The 20,781-nt window shown below is 44.1% G+C and overlaps 1 protein-coding gene and 1 non-coding gene across 11 annotated transcripts in view; one reads left to right on the forward strand and one right to left on the reverse strand.

Moving 5' to 3' along the window:
• The window catches only part of RREB1 (ras responsive element binding protein 1), a 150,910-nt gene that overhangs the window by 46,615 nt on the left and 83,514 nt on the right, over nt 1-20,781 (forward strand). The gene's annotated exons all lie outside the window — the stretch shown is intronic.
• On the reverse strand, nt 19,371-19,435 carry LOC120361193 (U7 small nuclear RNA). The gene has a single exon (XR_005577537.1). It is a non-coding gene; the product is annotated as a U7 small nuclear RNA (small nuclear RNA).

Raw genomic sequence — 20,781 nt, forward strand, 5'->3', positions numbered from 1 at the left:
TGCATCCGACCTGTTTTTTTTTTTTTTAAGGTTATTTGCTAATTTTATTATTCTCCATAGTTCTGTTTTACAGGTAGAGAACACTTCAGTACTCCACGATGCTATACCAGACTCTTTCTTGGTCTCATTAAGTAATAATGGACATTTTCATGGAAATCCCAGGGTGGAAAATTCCCCAGAGTTGCTAATACCTGCTAATGATTCTCAAGTGGTTTGATATTATCTACATAAGTCCAGAGCATTACTGGACCCAGGTTTTAATAATCAGACTCATAGATAGATAGATAAATTTGAAACATTGTCATATTAGCTTTTAATTTCTTTAAGTCTTCTGTGCACTTAGATTTGCTGTTAACGCGTAGTGTTATAGAAATTTTTTGTTCCTGATTCAAATAGGGTTTTCATGTGTTTTGGGTTTTTTTCTCCATAAGAGAAATTGTTCCCTTTGAAATTTGGTCTTGCACATATCCATGGCAACTATACCTCCCAATTGCTATGCCAAAGGTGGAAAGTATTCTCTTGTAGTGTAGACATTGGTTGCACTGTCAGGTAAGGGAAATGCAACTAATTTGTGTTTCTGAAATTGCATACCAGAAATGGGAATTAATTGTATGACTGCAGGCCGGGCGCGGTGGCTCAAGCCTGTAATCCCAGCACTTTGGGAGGCCGAGGTGGGTGGATCACGAGGTCGAGAGATAGAGACCTTCCTGGTCAACATGGTGAAACCCCGTCTCTACTAAAAATACAAAAAAAACTAGCTGGGCGTGGTGGTGCGTGCCTGTAATCCCAGCTACTCAGGAGGCTGAGGCAGGAGAATTGCCTGAGCCCAGGAGGCGGAGGTTGCGGTGAGCCGAGATCGCGCCATTGCACTCCAGCCTGGGTAACAAGAGCGAAACTCCGTCTCAAAAAAAAATAAAAAATAAAAATAAAAAAAAATAAAATTGTATGACTGTTAGATGTTCAGGGCAGATGGAAAAGAAAAACCATTCCCAAGGAGCAGGTCTGTGTGCTGACTCTTTGGGTTGGAGACAGCACAGAGGGGACTTGGAGGATAGATGTGGCCAAGGGTGGAAAAGCTTGTCTTCAGTGCCTTGCGATAACCCATGGAAATGACCTGCAGCCTGTTGAGATGGCAACTCCATTTGAGATGGTGACTCCATTCGAGATGATGTGCTTGTAACATCCGCCTGGTAGGTGGAGCCTCAAGGACAAATGTTGGGAGATTCGGATGGTGGAGCAAGGAGTTGCAGGCAAGGAAGCATCCACGTGTGGATTTGAACAGCTGCTGGCTGCCCAGAGATCAGCCTCCATGAATCGTAGACACAGAGAACTCATCTGTGCAGCTGGAAGCTGAACATGGAGAGGGAAGGAAGGGAGCTGCTTTGTTGTTGTTGTTGTTGTTTCACCATGTTGGTCAAGCTGGTCTTGAACTTCTGACCTCAGGTGATCCGCCCGCCTTGGCCTCCAAAGTGCTTGGATTACAGGTGTGAGCCACCACGCCCAGCCGGGAGCTGCTTTCAGTTAATACTCTGATGCTTCCAGAGCACTTTAAAGACATTGGGTGGTTCATTGTTTTAAAAGCTTTGCCCTCTTCACACAATCCTATCTTTTATTTAATATAAATGCTGTCAGTCTGCCTTAAACACTGACTAAAATTTCTTTTACTAGACATCGTATTATTTATAAGGGGGGAGTTGAGACCATAGAGAAGGATTTGATTAATTGATTTAAGGTTGTTGGAGGATTGAAATGTTACTTGATTGCTGGTCTTATCCAGGATTTCAAGATTTCAAGGAAATGTGGACAATGCCTGCTTTTATCTGAGGGATTTCAGCAGTCATATGATCTACAAACCAGCCCCCAGGAGCAGCAAGCCCTGACAACCTCTGTGCTATGGAGTCCACACAGAGGAGGGACTTCTAAGTGGGTGGGATGTGCTGGCTTGCAAGTCATTTAGCTGAGAACTGGTTTTGGTCATGGCCTTAACATCTGCATAGAAGTTGCGTATTGCAGGCACATTTGAATGGCCTGAAATTTAGATGCAGTTTGGTAGAAACTTAAAGGGGAGGTAATGTTAGTGAGGTCAATGGGCAGCAGCCCCACTGCTGAGCACACCCAGCAGTTCCTTGCAGGGCCCAGGAGAAGGTGACCTTGCCAGGTTGGGGCTGGGAATGGAGATCATCTTGTTAAGTTCTCACAGATCAATTACTGACACATAGACAGTGTATAAAAGTCTGAAACCACAAAGCTCTTTGGACATTTTGGCTATATAAAGCATACCATTTATAAGCTCCCAGGAATTATAGTTTGAGTGTCTCTTTTGATGAACAGGACTGAGGATGAAATAAACCAAGCGAGATCACACGATGTAAAATAACTTCTATATGCTTTCGTTGTCAAAACGTTGGATATTCTTACTATATTTCTCTTGCAGACACATACACAAGGACACTGATTTGAGGGTGCATTATGAGTGTTAGACAATCACCTTGCTAAGTAATAGGGAGTTCTGGGGCTTTATGGGAGAGTGATAGTAAGATGTGATTCTGAGTTTGTTAGCTATGTGTATAAGTCCACTTGGTATCTAATTGCACGTTATTCCTGTTATTTCTAGTATCCTAAGGGAATCTCCCCCACTATTAGCTCCTTATTTAAGTAAATAAATAAGCCTGTTTTAGGATATACATAAAGACTTTGTTGGTCTCCCCAATTTCTTATAAGTGGTATATTATGTTGTTTTAAAAAATAGAACTTTGGCCAGGCACAGTGGCTCATGCCTATAATCCCAACACTTTGGGAGGCTGAGGCAGGCGGATCACAAGGTCAGGAGTTCGAGACCAGCCTGGCCAATATGGTGAAACCCTGTCTCTACTGAAAATACAAAAAAAATCAGCCAGGTGTGGTGGCACATGCCTGTAATCCCAGCTACTTGGGAGGCTAAGGCAGGAAGATGGCTTGAACCCAGGAGGTGGAGATCGGGAGGTGGAGATTTCAGTAAGCCAAGATCACACCGTTGAAGCCTGGGTGACAGAGTTAGACTCCATCTCAAAAAAAAAAAAAAGACCCTCACTAATGTTAGATCTTCAGGTTTTCATTTATGCCTCTTGAAAAACAAAAAAGAAAATAATCCACTCATCAAAAAACCTAATAGTTGCTGAATAGCTATGAAAAATATTAGAGAAATTCAGCTTTTAGTATTGGGGCCTTTTTATTATTCTCAACTTTGATTTTACAAGCTGAGCTATAAATATGACCAAATGAATCACATGAGTATTTACCTTTTTTTTCTTTTCTTTTCGGCCCCATGCAAGTATCTAAAGAGATGGAATGTGACACACCCAAAGAATGAGGCACTCAAGTGGCCTATGAACTTGAGAAGGCCAGGAGCAGCAGGGTCCCTTCATCTCAGTGCTTAGCTTTGCCAGTGCTAAGTGGGAAGCAGAAGTCACTGAGCTCCTTAGCAAGTGAGTTTTTTAAATGCATGTACACAAAGGAGTTCTACTGCTCTCTGTAGAAACTGCTATGGAGAATTGCAGCAGAGAATTCTGTCACCTTTGAGATTAGTTGTCAATCCCACTAAAAGTCCTCAAACATAGCCTTCCAGAGAAGTGCTGCTTTGCTCTTGTACACCTGTGCGATTCTCATATACTTCTTAGTTCCCTTTCCCCAATTCTTGAGGTGTTCTGAATTATAATGTGTTTTGGCGTGCGCGCGCATGCGCGCACGCGTGTGTGTGTGTGTGTGTGTGTGTGTGTGTGTGTGAAGAGGGTATTAATCTTTGCGAGAGGATCTTTAATGTTTCATTCCACATAGTAGTATACTGTTGACAGCTCATCACCTACATGTTAAATTGCAAAATATTCCTAGGTTAGTAGAACTATGATTTTTTTTTTTTTTTTTTTTTTTTTTTTGGTGGCGGGGGGGAAGTAGTTTTGTGGCCGGGCATGGTGGCTCAAGCCTGTAATCCAAGCACTTTGGAGGCCAAGGCGGGCAGATCACCTGAGGTCAGGAGTTCAAGACCAGCCTGACCAACATGGTGAAACCCCGTCTTATAAAAAAAAAAAAAAGAAAAAGTAGTTTTGTGGTTAAATTCTGATGCTCTTAAAGAGATCACTTTCTCCTATTTTGGCAAAACAGGTTATCAATTCACACGTGATTACATAAATAAAATTGAAACTCTTTACTCTTCCTCCTTCCTACTGAATTAGAGTCAAGGGATTTCAGTAGTGGCGTGTGCACAGACACACACACACACACACACACACACACACACACTTCTGCCTTGTTTCACAGGGCTTTTGATTCCAGCGTATTTACTTTTCACATTTTTAATACATTTTAGCAGACCAAGCTTTCTAAATTATTAGCAACTAGTACGTAATCATATTGCAGTGAATAATTTTTATATTTAGTGAGAAACAGACCCAAAATAGGACATTAAAAACCATCTATTTTGGTGAATAGAACTGAATGAGAGTAGGGTAGAAATTCTTGTTGATTTTATGAAATACCTCAGATCTGTTTGATATAAGATGGATGATGTGGTCATCCTTTTTATAATGAAGTCAGGTTAAGTGAAGCTGTGTTGAAGTATTAGACAAACCCTGAAACCCCAGTGGCTCAACCCATAAAATGCCAACTTGTTTTTATAGAATTCTCTGCAGGTCTGGCAGCTCTCTAGTATAGCTCCCTTCCAAGTGGTAACCCAGGGATCCAGGCTGCTCATGTCTTACAGCTACTCTGTCATTACACATGCTTCCAGGTTGCCACCGGAAGGAAAGAGCTAGTGGGTTACATATGGATTTTGAAAGGCTGCAGCCTAGAAGAGATGTCTGGCACTTGTGCTCACAGCTCATTGGCCAGGACTAGTCATGTGACCTGCCTGACCACAGAGGTGTAGGGTTGCCAGAAAATATCAAGAATACATGGATCTTCTTTGAGCAGTAGACGTCTTTGCTTTGCTTTCCTGTTCCATTTCATCTCTGTAAGGTTCTCTATACACATAAACTAGGTGAAGCTTAGGCCTGAAGCCTAGAACATAATGATCTAACCACCATAGAGCAGTGGTACTTAAAGTGTGGTCTCCAGACAAGCAGCATTAGCATCACCTGGGAACTTGTTAGAAACAGATTCCTAGGCCCCACCCCAACTCTGCTGAATCAGAAATGTGGAGGTGGGGTCCCGAAATCTGTTACAATAAGCTTTCCAAGGTGCATGGTAAAGTCTGAAAATGACTGCTCAATGGGAGTACAATGTTTGTAGCACCTGCTGAACTCATGATGGGATGTGATAGGCACTTGTTAGTGTGAATGTACAGTGAATATAGGGACTGATAGGCACGTGCTAGTGTGAACATATAGTGTATGTGCTCAGGTGTGAGCATGTATATGATAATAAAAAGCACTGAGAGGTGGTATGTGTCCTAGACAGGTTTTAGCACTTTACAGATTTGACTAATCTATTTCTCTCAACAATCGTATGCAGTATTACTATTGTATTCATTTCACAGATGAGGAAATTGCAAAACTGAGAGGTTCCCTATCTATCTAAGGGTCAGGCCACTTACCACTGCTGGCAAGTGGTAGAGTCAGGATTTGAACCTAAGTGATGTGGCTCCAGAGCCTGCTCCTTAACCACTGTGCAGTTCCTCTTGCTCATCTTTGGGTGGTAACCCACTAGGCCTTAAGATAGTCTTTTCGTTTTTTTTCTTGAATGGAGACAGTCTATCAGAGTTCGTAGGAAGTGTGGTATGCTGGTGACAGTTCACATTCCAAGTTAAGCCCCCTTACCCCAGGGGCTTCATTCATTGTTGGTTTACGCATGTGGGAGCTAGTGACAGTGTTGGCCAATCTTAGAAGGGCATGGCTAGGCAGCAGCTGGCCAATCATTTAAAACTGAACAAAATTTTTGTATTTTTAGTAGAGACAGGGTTTCACCATGTTAGCCAGGATGGTCTTGATCTTCTGACCTTGTGATCCACCCACTTAAGGCTTCCAACAAAGTGCTGGGTAACAGGCGTGAGGCGCCCAGCTTAGGACTTTAGTTTTAATAGAGAAAATGTGTTTTCCTTTCCAAGAAATTTGATAAAATAGTCCCCCACCCCCACCCCTTGCACTTGGGAAATCCAGATAGAGTTAGGTGTGATCTAATCTTTTGAATTTTGAACTGATTGAAAAGGATTTTCCAGATGACATTGAGAACTGCTTGTTTCCTTGCATCCTTTTAAAATTTTTAATTATTAACTGCATTTTCTTTCTTCCAGGTGGGTCTATTATTTGTTGTTGTTTAGGTGTCCTTTGCTGGCCCATGCATTCCCTTGGCTTCTTTGTCTTTTGTGTTCAGCAGACTAGAACTGAGACAGCTCCTTGGCAGCTCTGCCCTGGACAGTACCGGCTTTAATTCTAGGTAGAAGATAAAGATAGCATCACCCCTTTCGGGTTTCATGTTGGCTGGGAACAGCTGCTAAGCTTTGTATAACTCAGAACGTAACATTTCATTCCAGAATTGCTGAAATTTTTAGTTTTCTGCAAGCCAGGGCTTAACCACAGGGTTTTTTTGCATTCAGACTTAGAGTCTAGACTTTTCCTTTGAGAAGCAGTTGCTTGTCTTGGAGTTTAGTAATTTAAGAGAACAGAGGTGGGAGAGGGAGGGAATTATTTGCATAAGTTGTTTTAAAGCTCCATCCACTTCCTTTCTCTTCATCACTTTAAATGGTTTAATTTGCTTAGGTACTCCAGCAGAGGTGTAGATAATTGAAGTAAATCTTGAGTCAGATCTAAACAAAAGAAAGAACTGACCTAAAAAAGAGCAACTGAACTCACACTAATTGAATCACAGATTTGCCCAGACCAACTTAACCTGAGAGGAAGGCCAGGGAACATTGTGCCATTCGGGAGCTTTTTGCCTCTTGAGAGGGAACACCAGCCAGTTCCTTGTGGCTCTCCCAGCCACCTTCCACACTGAGCCACATCTGGGTTAGAAATGCAAAATTCAGCCTGAAAAAAAAATGCGAAAGCCATTTTAGGTTGGGCATTTGGAAAACATTTTTTCTCCTTTTGGAGACTTGGTGCCTTTAGTATTTGTATATAGAATCCACTTGTTTATTCTTTAGGAGAGGAGCAATGTGTGTGAATTGGGCATCTTTTAGAAGAAATGTAATAAGCTTGCCTGTCTGTAACAGCTGGGCTAAGTTGCAGCCCTTTGAAATAAGACAGTTGGTTTTCCTTCCTTCTCCTTAGCCAGCCATCCAGTGTAGGAAATGGGATGCTATACATACCCTGAGTGGGAGGAGAGGGTTCCAGAGTGCCACTTGGCTGCTCCTGTGTGCCCATTCTTGTTCAGGAGCACCTTGAGATTTCATGGTCTTAAATACCAAAGCTTACCAAAACTGCCCCTCCATTCAGCTTCATCATCCCTGGCTGTTGGAGAAGGCTTTGTTTGTCTGACTGCCACTGGGCTGGGGGTGCTTGGCTCCTTAATCCATTACAGCTCATCTTTTTTTCTTCTTACTGACAGCATAGGACCCGACTGCCCATTTTTTGGAGATGACTAATTAATTAGTAAAATATTTGGCTGGGTGCAATGGCTCACATATGAAATCCCAGCACTTTGGGAGACAGAGGTGGGCAGATGGCTTGAGTTCAGGAAGTTGGAGATCAGTCTAGGCAACATGGTTGAAACCCTGCCTCTACCAAAAATACAAAAACTTAGCCATATGTGATGGGGCATGCCTGTAGTCCCAGCTACTCAGGAGGCTGAGGCACAAGAATTGCTTGAACCTGGGAGGTGGAGGTCGCAATGAGCTGAGGTTGTGCCACTACACTCCAGCCTGGGTGACAGTAAGACTCCGTCTCCAAAAAAAAAAAAAAAAAAGTGCCTCCTGTGTGCACATGCACACTGTGTGACCATGGGCCAGGCACAATGGTTCTTGCCTGTAATCCCAGCACTTTGAGAGGCTGAGGTAGGTGGATCGCTTGAGCACAGGAGTTCAAGACCAGCCTGGGCAACATAGTGAGATGCTATCTCTCCACAAAAAAATAAACTTAGCTGGATGTGGTGGTACACACCTGTGGCCCCAGCTATTTGAGAAGCTGAGGTTGCTTGATCCTGAGAAGTGAGGGCTGCACTGAGCCATACTTCAACCTGACTGACATAGCAAGACCCTGTCTCAAAAAAAAAAAAAAAAAAAAAAGAAAGAAAAAAAAGACCACCCAACATACAAGGTTTCTGGTGTTCCCTCTCCAGTGTTCCTCTTTGCTCTTTCATCCCTCCTGATTCCAGAAGAGGGAGGGCTCTACCACTCACCACTACTGCCTTCACATTTATCTGTTTATCTGGATTCCTGCCTCCTGGGTACATCATCCTTGCCAGCCCCTGTTGCTGTGCCTGTGCTCTACCAGGGGTGTTTTCATGTTCACATCAGTGACCCCCCACTTTTTTTTTTTTTTTTGAGACGGAGTTTTGCTCTTGTTACCCAGGCTGGAGTGCAATGGCGCAATCTCGGCTCGCCGCAACCTCCACCTCCTGGGTTCAGGTAATTCTCCTGCCTCAGCCTCCGGAGTAGCTGGGATTACAGGCATGCGCCACCATGCCCAGCTAATTTTTTGCACCATTAGTAGAGACGGGGGTTTCACCATGTTGACCAGGATGGTCTCGATCTCTTGACCTCGTGATCCACCCTCCTCGGCCTCCCAAAGTGCTGGGATTACAGGCTTGAGCCACTGCGCCCGGCCAAGATATATGCTTTTTTTTTTTTTTTTTTTTTTTTTTTTTTTTTTGAGATGGAGTTTCACTCTTGTTACCCAGGCTGGAGTGCAATGGCGCGATCTCGGCTCACCACAACCTCTGCCTCTTGGGTTCAAGCAATTCTCCTGCCTCAGCCTCCGGAGTAGCTGGGATTACAGGCACTCGCCCCCATGCCCAGCTAATTTTTAATATTTTTTAGTAGAGACAGGGTTTCACCATGTTGACCAGGATGGCCTCGATCTCTTGACCTCATGAACCACCCGCCTCGGCCTCCCAAAGTGCTGGGATTACAGGCGTGAGCCACCCCGCCCGGCCTATCAGTGACCCCTTTTATCCCGGAATCTCATCAGCTGGCTCAGGCCTGGCTTCTCTGTGGAAGGATTCATCCCACGTGCATTCTTCAGTGTATGAATCTCACAGGACCAAGACCTTCTGGATCCCTTTCCATTTCTTCACATTCAAGAATCTCTACAAAAGAATGTAGCCCAACCCCCCTAACAATCTAAAACTTCTTCCCAATCACCATTTAGTGCCTCAGGACACTTGCCTGTGGCCAGAGCACCTCTCTTCCTATCTGCCCTTTGTATTATCTGCCCCACCTGCTTTCCCTTTGAAAGTGGTTCAGGTTTAACTTTCCCTCCCTATTCCCTTTGCTCCCCTTTCTAGCCAGGTCTCCCTTTCCCTGCAATCCCACACCGTGTTCAAACAGGTTTTCTTAAAACTCTTACATCACCTTTCTCAGCCTATACCCGCTACCGCTCCAGACCCAACCCCAGCTCTCCCAGCTCCTGTAATTTGCCCCCTCCACACACACCCTGTGTAATGATCCCCCTGCCCTTCCGCAGGACCTGGCTTCTGGACTTCTTGTACTTCCTGGGTATCAGCTCCTTCCAGCCTCCACCTCCATACCCTTCCTCTTACACTACCCCCGTCCACCAATCTGTGCTTTTTCTAGACCTAAAATTAGAATTGTACAGATAGCACTTAATTCTCTTACCTTCCCAAGCTTTCTTTTTACCATACTCACCTAGTGGTAAGCTTATGGAGTCCACCACCCCCAACCTAGTGGTGGATCAGTACTTACTAAGTGAAGTAACTGGTGTATGTTTTTATCATCAAGAAATATTTAAGGGCTTAAAGTAGAGTATTTCCCCCTCTCCCCCTGACTCCCAAATGATTTGAAGGTAGATTGTGGGTCCCATTTGTTTATTTTTTTCAAACTTTTTTAAACTTGATAGCTTAAAGGGCAGGAAAAAATTGATTAGTTTTCATCTTCAAAGGACACAGGATGAAACAAGGACTGAGCCAGCCCATCCCTACTCTCCAAACACCTTTTAATCACAGTTACTTTCCCAATCCCATAAGTTTTGAATTTTATAGTTGATAGAATCCCTCCTTTTATAGCCAATTTTTGCATTGCAATTTAAATAAGCAGAAATGTTCAGTGCATAGGGGGACTCAGATTTAATAATTGTTGGCTTAAATTTAAAAGGCTCGCTAAAGCCTCTGTTTCTCCACAAGACCATTCCCTTTCCTGTGACCCCTTTGAGGTTCCTAGGAAATGATAGTTTGTGGGCCATATTTACCCCTACGAGAGGAATTCTTTACAGAAGACCTCAATATCTTTGATGGCCTAGATTTGTTCATAGTCACACTAAGAAAGTTTTAACCTAATAGTCACCATTAAGAAACTAACTCGAATCCCAACATCATTCCTGGAATAACTGGGAAGAGGAGTAAAAAAACCACACAAAGGCACCGCAGAGGTGGGGCTCACAGTGATGTCTCCCCTCTTGTTCCTTTCCAGAGAATGAGTTCTGTTTTAAAATTGTAACTGTTTATGACAGGCATTGGGGAAGGGCTTGTTTTAGGAATTGATTTAACTAACTTTTATTGGGTTATTGCCTTGTATTGATGTTTTGAGTGAATTATCAAAACACTGATGAGATGGTTTATCTCATCTTTATAAGAAAAGGGAAGGTTAGAGGATTTGGTCTTGCCAGTGTTTTTACTTATTGTTGGCAGCCTGCCTGAAACTGATGGCAATAGTAAGGAAAAAAGCCTTCAGGTCTCCTTAACTCTCCAAAGGTTGGATTAAATCTGCTGCTGAGGCTCAGGCCATTGCTGTAGTTCTGGCTTTTTCTGGGAATCACAGATCCTTTTGAAAGGCTGATCAAATTGATGAACTATTTTCTTTTTTTTTTTTTTGAGACGGAGTTTTGCTCTTGTTACCCAGGCTGGAGTGTAATGGCGCGATCTCGGCTCACCGCAACCTCCGCCTCCTGGGTTCAGGCAAGTCTCCTGCCTCAGCCTCCTGAGTAGCTGGGATTACAGGCACGTGCCACCATGCCCTGCTAATTTTTTGTATTTTTAGTAGAGACAGGGTTTCACCATGTTGACCAGGATGGTCTCGATCTCTTGACCTCGTGATCCACCCGCCTCGGCCTCTCAAAGTGCTGGGATTACAAGCTTGAGCCACCGCGCCCGGCCGTATGAACTATTTTCTTAAAGCTGAATACCATCCACACTTTACATGTGGTTTCAAGGTTTGACTCTTGCACTTTTCTACAGAGCAGGGCGTATCAGCCTAAGAACGTCATCTGTCCAGCTCAGCTGGCCCATAGTAGGTTTTCAGTAAATGTTTACAGATTGAGAGAAACAGTGCCTACTATGTGCCAGGCACTGAGCTATAGACTAAAGATATATAAATTGGGGGAGGGAAGACAGGGAGCAATTCCATATCTTAAGAAAGACTGAAATGTGTGTCGGGTGCCGTGGCTCACGCCTGTAATCCCAGCAGTTTGGGAGGCTGAGGCGAGCAGATCACCTGAGGTCTAGAGTTCAAGACCAGCCTGACCAACGCGGAGAAACCTCATCTCTACTAAAAATACAAAATTAGTCAGGCATGATAGAGCATGCTTCAGACACACGGGTCTTGCTATGCCGCCCAAGCTGGTCTAGAACTCCAGCTTCACAAATAGTGGGTCTTCCTGGTATATTTTCAAAGATTATGTTAAGTTAAAAAAGAAAAAGTAACATCAAATTATCTTTTAAAAATTACCGTATTCTCATAATACATACATTGTTTCACACTACCTTTTCTAGACTATCCATAAATATATCATAGCATAGAATCTTCAATGTGGCAACTCGCTTTTTAAACCTGACCCAACTTTAAACATTTTCCCATGTTTTCACACAGTGACTTTTTTTTGAGAAAGCATCTCACTTTGTCACCTAGGCTGGAATGCAGTGTTGTATTCACCACTCCCTGCATCCTCTACCTCCTGAGCTCAAATAATCCTCCTTCATCACCTTCCTAAGTAGCTGGGACTACAGGGGCGCAACATCACACCTGGATAACTTTTTATATTTTTTATCAAGATAGAGTTTCACCATGTTGCCCAGGCTGCTTTCGAACTCCTGGGTCAAGCCATCCTCTCGCCTTGGCCTTGCAAAGCGCTGGGATTACAGGTATGAGGCACACTGTCCAGCCCACATTGACCTTTATGATTGAGGTGGGACCAGTTCAAGCAGGTTTAGGGTAGATGGGGCAGGGTGGTGATGACTCACCTGGGAGAGATCAGCCTGCTTAGGACATGTCCCTCTATCTTTGGTTTCATAGGTTACTTCCCTCTATGAACTGAAACTAGTAAACACTAGGCAAAGTAAGTTACTTCTGAAATCCACTAACTCCCCTCCCATGCCTGCAGGTAAAACCATCCTATCTTTATTCCTGCTTTAGGGTTTAAAAACCCCTGGAGGCAAACGAAGACTGCAGATGTTCCTAGGATGGTTTGACTTGATTTGAAAGAGAGAGATACATATTCAGGAGCAATAATGAAAACATTCAGTACTTGAAGTACCCATTCAACCATTCTGTTTTTGTTTCCCTACAATATTCAATAAATTACATGAGACATTCAACACTTTATTATAACACAGGCTTTGTGTTAGATGATTTTGCCCAACTGTAGGCGAATGTGTGTGTTCTGAGCATGTTTAAGGTAGGCCAGGCTAAGCTATGATGTTCGGTAGGTTAGGTGAATTAAATAAATTTTTGACTTAGGCTGTTTTCAACTTACGACAGGTTTATGGGGTCCTAGCCCCATTGTAAGTCAGAGAGCATCTGTATAGTATAGCAATCCAAGATTAGTGGAAGAAAAAAAGTACACCGTTGACCTGTTCTTTCCAGCGCAGTAGCCACTAGCCATACATCACTATTCAAATTTAAATTAGACTCCAATAAAATTTTATAAAGTTGAATCCCTTGGTCGTATTAGCTACTTTGAAAGAGTCACATGGGTGGATATTACTGTTCTCTTAAGTTTTAAACTTGATAGAGTTTTATATAATCTTTTTAAGGAGTCCTCTCCCCACTACACCCACCCTCCAGTTAGCAGTGTCCGATGGTCAGTTTTGTTCATGGAGTTCAGTTTGACAGTTGACATGTATATTGATATGGCTACCTGTGTTCTGTGTTATGTTTTGCTGTGGTTCGTCTTCCTGTGCCTGGGGGCCCCCAAGCCCTCCTTTCCCACCTCTCTCAAAACCACCTGTTTTTCTCCATCTGCTGCATTTTGGTTGTGGACATTTATTTGGAGGTTTTCTTTAAAACAAAACTCCTCTAAATCCTATTGATAACCATCCAGGCTCTTCATCTCTCCTGTCTCGGATTTCTCTTCGTAACTCCTACCCTTCAGTCTGGACACCTGCCTGGCCTCCTTTTGGTTCCCCCTCTGCAGCATTGCCTCCACCCACCAGCTGCAATGCTCCTGTCCCTTAAGAGTATTGCAGTGCCTCCTAACTGGGTTATATGCCTCTGATTGTCCACTTAAAAATCTGCCCGAAGAGCTTTTTAAACTGTGGATACAATTATTTTATCCTGGACTTTAAAAATGGTGGGGAGGGGCCCTTCAGTGGGTTTCCAGAACAGCAGGATAAAGTTCATGGCTCTTAGATGGAACCTGGAGCCCAGCATCATTCTCCCAGCCCCATCTTGGCCGTATCCCCCACTCCACTCTCCCTCCTTTCTCATAACACACTGGTTCATTCTGATGGCTCCCAGGGGTTCTGTTCTCATGAGCAAGATAGGCAAAACTTTTGCATTTAGACACAAGGTTGCTGTTTTTTTATTTTGCTAAGTAAGTGCATTAAAAAATGATCTCCACCATCTATAGTCTTTATCATCTCATTTTAAAAGACCGCAGTTTACCCTAAAAAAAAAAAAAGAAAAAAAGAAAAAGAATGAACTCAGCATTGTGAGAAACTAAGCAAATCATCTGCTTTTTCTGCATACTGTGTTCCAGCTCTCTGCATAAGGCTGGGAGGCGAATCTCTTCTTCAAGTATAGGTCTGCTTTTGCTCTGCTGCCCTCATCTCGTGCTCTGTGATGCTTACCTCTGGTGAGCCCCTGCAGTTCTAGAGGTGTTTGGCTCATACTCCAGGTTCCCTGGAGTTGAAATTTCGCTCTCTGTGTCTGTTCTCACACAGGAAGCCAGGGCTCTCTGTCTTACAGCTCTTGGTGGTTCTGACATCTGGAATGTTAGTAGCCTTGGATATCTGAGGATGATCGTCATCATATCCCAGGTTTTTGCACAGATCCCAAACATTGCCCTATGTCTAGGGTACACAAATAGTATAGAATATTTTAAGCCACTAATTTAAACAACATGCTGAGAATGCCCATTTTTCTCTGCCTGTGGATTGGACACATTCTGAAAGCAGCAAGGATGGGCCTACAACAACTCCAGCTGCAGGAAACTGAGCAGACTGCTCCCCTTTATTTTATTATTTATTTATTTTTTATTTTTTGAGAGAGTGTCTCATCTGTTGCCTAGGCTAGAGTACAGTGTCACTATCAAGGCTCACTGTAGCCTCAACGTCCCAGGGATCAGGTGAATCCTCCCACCTCAGCTTCCCGAGTAGCTGGGACTACAGGCACACACCACCACACTTACATATCTTATCTTCCAAACTCTCATTCATTAAAAGTGAATCTGGATTAGTGGGGTAAAAGAAGGCCATCACCACAATTAGCAGTGTGTTTTGGGGGAAGCCTTGAAAGAACTACTTTTCCCTTGATGAAAGCAGAGCATTAAAGGTTAACCACAAGGAATAAAGAGACGGTGAGTTTTTTCTCACATTTTCACTGTAGCCAGGTAGCCATTTGATTAATCTGTTAAGCCTTTTCTTTCCCCCTTAGAAAACTTCTGTTTGTAGTTTGGGAACACTCCAGGATGTCACTGGCCTCTGAAATATTTATGAAATGTGTTAGTTCCCATTCTAAATTGGTTTAGTAACTGAGGCTGCTCTTTTGACTTCTGTGTTTTAGTTCTGGGGCTGGCAGAGCATGAAAATGGGTCTGTGCGAACATGTGTGTGCCTGGGTATAGCAGACCACGTTTTCTTTGCAGAGTTGTGATGAAGCATCTTCAAGGGCTTTGAAAAAGTTTCCTCAGGCATATCCAGTGAGCAAGGTAGATGCCATTGTTTCGCAAGTTTTCTGTTTTCTTTCTGTCTGTACAGCTTGTTCCTGACTTCATGGCTGGGAGGGAATTGAGGATGCTGAAGAATACTTGCTGTTTGGCCAGTGGGGCTGAGCCGAAAAGCTGGCTCCTGTTCTCCCATGGGTCACTTCAGGGCTGGGTCCTGTGGCTATAATAGGAGAGGGGCCACATAGAGGCACTGTTCTAAGTTCTGCATGGGGACAGCATGGTTCCTCTGGTCGCTGCACATGCCATCTGACTCATCTATTACCTAGACTCAAAAAAAAAAAAAAAAAAAAGATCTTAAAAAATACTGGCTTTATTCTGGATAGTTGGCACAGAAATTGGGATTGCGGACTCATTCTATAAGCTGGCTTCTGTTCTTTACCTCCCACCCTTTTATCCGTGGCCTTCCCTACCCACTATCACTATTCCCTACCCAGCTCTCTTACCTCTGTGACTGTTAGAGACTAAATGATAGGTATTTGGGCAAGGAAATTTCTCCTTTCATTAATTGATTTTAGGAAGATCTTTTATATCCCAGAAAGGAACTCCAGGGGGACTGTGGTAAACGGCTGATTTCATCATTTTCTGAACACATTAACCTCATGTATACTGATGGGATACCAAGAAAATGGAACCCCTACCCTTGTATGGCAGGGAGGCGGGAACTCTGTCCACTGATGTGTGAATTCCCTCAGGTCATCCCATCTCATAAGTGACATGCACAGTCTCACAACCCACTTGATTGATGCACAAAAGAGTGGATTTTGCTTCTTTATTGAGTCCTGGATATTCATGGGAAAGCTGTAAGCACCAGGCAGGTGGAAGTGCTTTTGAATCTGAACCTAAAAACACCTAGACATTCCCACAGAGTCAGATCTCAGGCGCAAAGTTAGGGCCAGGAGGAACATCAAAGACCACGGTCTGGCTTGCTCCATAGCCCAGGGGTCCAGTGTATTCCAGGCCATTTGCTTGTGCAAGCACATGGTGTAGTGATTTCAGTTCTGATGGTTAAAGGATGCTGTTAAACGCTACTGAATAATTTTAAAAATAGTAGTGTAAACTACATTTAACTTGAGCTGCTGTAACTAACTTCTGGAGTTTCTGGCCTTTGATGAAGATAACTCTTGTGTTTGCTGCAGACAGAAAGCAAATACCCAAGTGAGCCCTGAAAGTAAGTTCTCTTCTTGGAAGCATTGAGCCTCTCCCACACAGAGGCACAGGGAGTGCTAGTCGGTTGTACTTGAAGGCGGTTAAGAGCTGGAGCTGCAATGGATGCCGGGTAGGTGTTGCTCGGGCATTGTTCCAAGAGGCTCTGGAGGCAAGTATTTTAAGCAAGTCAAACAGCCCCTCTAGGCGAGCAGCAGGAAGTCCAGCCCTTGCCTTCCGTGTGGTCAGCAGGAGATAAAAGTGTGGACTGTTGGAGGCTAGGCCCCTCCTATCACTGGATGACTAACTGTTAAGGGAAGATAAAAGGAAAGAGTAGCGATGTTCTTTTTGAACAACATGAAGGTGCCTTTGTCACATACATTCAAGTAAATTAAAGGGGGTGAGCAAGACATGGCTCAGTTTTATGATCACAAGCATGTTGAAGACTCTGAGGAGCAGGAGTTGGCTTCACAAGTATGCCAAAACAATTTCATGTCATGAAAATATTGGTAGAGGTAGGCTTTTGATTGGGATTGTTCCCATTAAACAGCTTAACGTTAAATGGGCATCAGCTTGGGTTTCCAAATCTGTGTGCTACAGAGATTTTCCCTGTTGAGGTGTGTCTGACCCATGGGGACTGGGTGGACATGCCCAGCTGTCCTTGGACTGAGCAGATAAGCAGGCAGGGCAGCTGTGCTTCTCTCAAGTGTGCCCATCTTCTCTTAGTCGTTTTGGTGCTGGCCGAATTATCACCCAGGTATGAAAGAGTTGAAAGGAAAAGACCATACTGCTGCTGTTTATCTCCCCTTCCAGTTTTCCTTCCTGTTCTTTGTAACATTTGGAGGGAGTCTGGGGGCTTCCAAAGGGGTTATCTGTTTCTCAAGGTGGAGCTTGTAAATGTGAACCCACAATAAGAGCCTGGGCTTGTTCGGTGCCTTGTGTGAGCTCAATCCAAAGCAAGTGAACAAGTGTGCTTGGGGGACATGATGCTTGTTTGAGGCTGGGCCTGGGGGCCTGGGCTGTGGTTTGGGGTGGCCCTTTGTGCAATTAGACCCCCCAGGGAGTTCAGTTGTTGTGAACTAATCACTGCCTGGAGGGCCTGTGTGCCTGAGACTTCCTCCAGGACTGCAACTAATCCCCACTCCCCACCCCCACTGCCAGCCCTGGCCTCCGGCCCCCTCCTTCCAAGGTGCCTCTGCTGGTCCAGGAACATGTCACCTCCTCTCCCATGCACATGGGCTTTCCAAAAGGGCCCATCCTGCCTGCTAGTTCTTTTTGGTTTGCTCAGTTTACTTTAAGAAAACCAATTTGCTTGCTTGCTAGTGTTTTGGGTTGGCTAGCTTATGATAAACACTTATCAACCACTTATATGTCAGAGCATTTGTTTTCCTTTATATGCATAGTAGTGAATACTTTTCTTAGAGGTGAAATTGGGGGTGAGGAAATGGAAGGCATTCTGTGATATGGCATAGAGGACAGCCCATCCAGCTCCTGGGAGCTGGACATGGTCACCTTACCGCACACAGTCATTCCCAGCTGATGGTTTGTAATGTCTGATTACGCACTGTGAAATTTTGACCACAGCTGACCACTTTTCCAATGGGCGAGGAAAGATGTGATCCCCTCCTTCCACTGCCTTCTCTAAGCTGTTAGGGGAGAAGCATTTCAAACACATTTTTATCTTCCACAAGTCATTTTGGTTTTCTAAGGAGTATCATCCTGAAATTCCCCTGAATTCTGGGAATTAGAAGCCCAGATTTAAGGTAAACCACCTGCCCTGGGGTTGCTTAACTTGCAGACAGCTCCTCTTCTGGGGAAAAGTGAAGAATCCTGTTGCTGCTGCACCCTTTCCCCGAGCACGTTAGAAAGGCCAGCGCTGCGACCTCAGGGCCTATGAAAGAGTTGCAGGATATTGCCTAAAACTCTCTGCAAACTGCTACTGAACTTTACCCTAGCTTCTTACCAGAAGCTGGAAATGTGACAAGATACTTAGATTAACTCCAGAGATGTGTCCAGAACAATCCCATTTCTATCATATAGTGTCATGGTGTCCTCAGCTGTGCTGTATTCAGGTGCCGCAGTTACTTGGGAGAGAAGAAGCTTGGTGAATATGGGGAAGAAAGAGCTTCATCTTTGTGGGAGCCGGCAGTGTGTACTTCCGTAATTAACCCAATGTGAAGCTGACCAGGATTGGTTTCAGCAGCAACTGAAGTCAGAGGGGTTTTATTTCCTGCTTGTCATACAGCATGGCGACTGTCAGCAGCTGTTCTCGTTGTCCAGTGAATTGCATTTGGGAAAAGCCAAATTATATTTATTTTAAATTGTCCAACTTGTGGACTGGGGCAGGAATTCTTTTAGAAGACCATCAAGCTGAGCTCTGGCCTCCAAAGCTTTGGCAATCCAATAGAGGAAACAGATGGGTGAATTGAAGAATTGGGAGGATCAGCCCAGGGACTACCTGGAATATTGGAGGATAAATAGTGTAGCATCAATAGTTTGCATACTGGAGGATGCCACAATATTTGTAAAGTATTTATTTATTTATTTATTTAAGATGGGGTTTCACCATGATGGCCAGGCTGGTCTTGAACTCCTGACCTCAGTCAGGTGATCCACCCACCTCAGCCTCCCAAGATGCTAGGATTACAGGCATGAGCCACCTCGCCGGGCTGTAAAGTATTTTAATAATCACTTCTTTGATTTCTGTATTGTATGGTAAGGAGGGCAGTGTTACCAGCTTCATTTTCCAGCTGGGAGAACTGAGGCTCAGAGTTCAGTGGCTCCACTAGTGGCAAGCTGAGTTTCCAGGCTAAGATTTAAGACTCTCCATGTCAGGCCGGGCGCAGTGGCTCATACCTGTAATCTCAGCACTTTCGGAGGCCAGGGCAGTGGATCACTTGAGGTCAGGAGTTTGAGACCAGCCTGGCCAAGGTGGTGAAACCTCCTCTTTTTTTTTTTAGTAATTTTTATTTTTTTGGTGGGGGCGGTGGGCGACTTTCTGGCGAAAACCGGAAAGCTTGCTAGACAAATTCTAAAAGAACTGGAACACTGAAACCTCATCTTTACTGAAAATACAAAATTAGCCTGGTATCCTGGTGCACGCTTGTAATCTCAGCTACTTGGGAGGCTGAGGCGGGAGAATCGCTTGAACTCGGAAGGCGGAGGTTGCAGGGAACAAAGATTGTGCCACTATACTCCAGCCTGGGTGACAGAGTGAGACTCCATCTGAAAAAAAAAAAAAAAAAAAAAGATTCTTCATGTCATGTGCTTTTTAAGTTATACTGTGATGGTTTATTCTTGCGCATGTGTCTGGAATCTTAAGGTATTATGCAGAGAGGGCAAGTGTTACGCATAAAGGATTGTCCACTTAGAAGTGCAGAATTTGGAAGTCAGAAGAGTCTTCTAACCTGGTCTCCTGTCCATTGCCTGACTGGGGTTTTTGTTTGCTTTTTATTAACTAGTGGTTACCCACCCTCTGCTTGAAGACTCCTGGGACAGCAAGCTCATTACCTTATCTGGGCTCTTTCCATCTGAGGGCTTAGTTCAAAGCTCTGGTTTAAAGAATTGTGGAGCTCCAGAGTTGCTTGTTTGTGCCTCGTTCCTGCCATGGTGGACCCGTGCGGCGAGTGTGCCCCTCTTCCACACATCAGTTCTGCAGCTTTTGTAGCTGGCTCTTGTCTTCATCTGTTAGCCATTTCCAGTTTTCCCCTTGACTTGGTTTCTCAGTCCTCTAGCTTGCTAATGACCCTTCTCTGAATGGTTTTTCAAATACCCTTTTTGTGCTACAGTAGAAAATACAAGATTTTTGGAGTCAGACAACCCTGGGCTAGACCTTTAAGAGCTGTGTTACATCTAGCAAATGCCTAATTATTACTTTAGGAGAGTTGGGAGAGGATTAAAGATATGTAAATAGCCTAGCATACTCCTAACATAGAGTTGATGTCACAAGTACCAGTGCCCTCGGTTATCAGGGAGAGATGTGCTCTGGAAAAAACATGATTAGATGCATAGTAGACTTCCAGTGTACTCTGACTTGAATCCTATTTTCTGTTACTTATGCAACATTCTTTTCTGTTTTTAAATTCCTCAACCAAGGTGTGTTGTGGAGGCCTCTCCCCACCCTTTCTTGTACCTGGTGTCTACCTGATAAGCCAGGAGAGCAGATCTTAGGGTGGGACGGGGCAGGGATGCTACTCAGCTTAATCTCCTGAAGAGATTAAGCTTCTGCCTTGGCCCAGGAGACCCTGCCCTGCCCTGGGGTAGGTGAGGATGCCCTGTGGGCCCTCTGCCCCTGTGGTCCAGCATGGGTGCTCTCTTATTAGAACATAGTTCACCTTGGCTACTCAGAGAATGATACACATTTCTGCTGAGTTAGGCAAGAAAGTGATGAAATACCC

Source organism: Saimiri boliviensis, chromosome 4 (assembly GCF_048565385.1).
Source record: "Saimiri boliviensis isolate mSaiBol1 chromosome 4, mSaiBol1.pri, whole genome shotgun sequence".
Classification (NCBI taxonomy): domain Eukaryota; kingdom Metazoa; phylum Chordata; class Mammalia; order Primates; family Cebidae; genus Saimiri; species Saimiri boliviensis.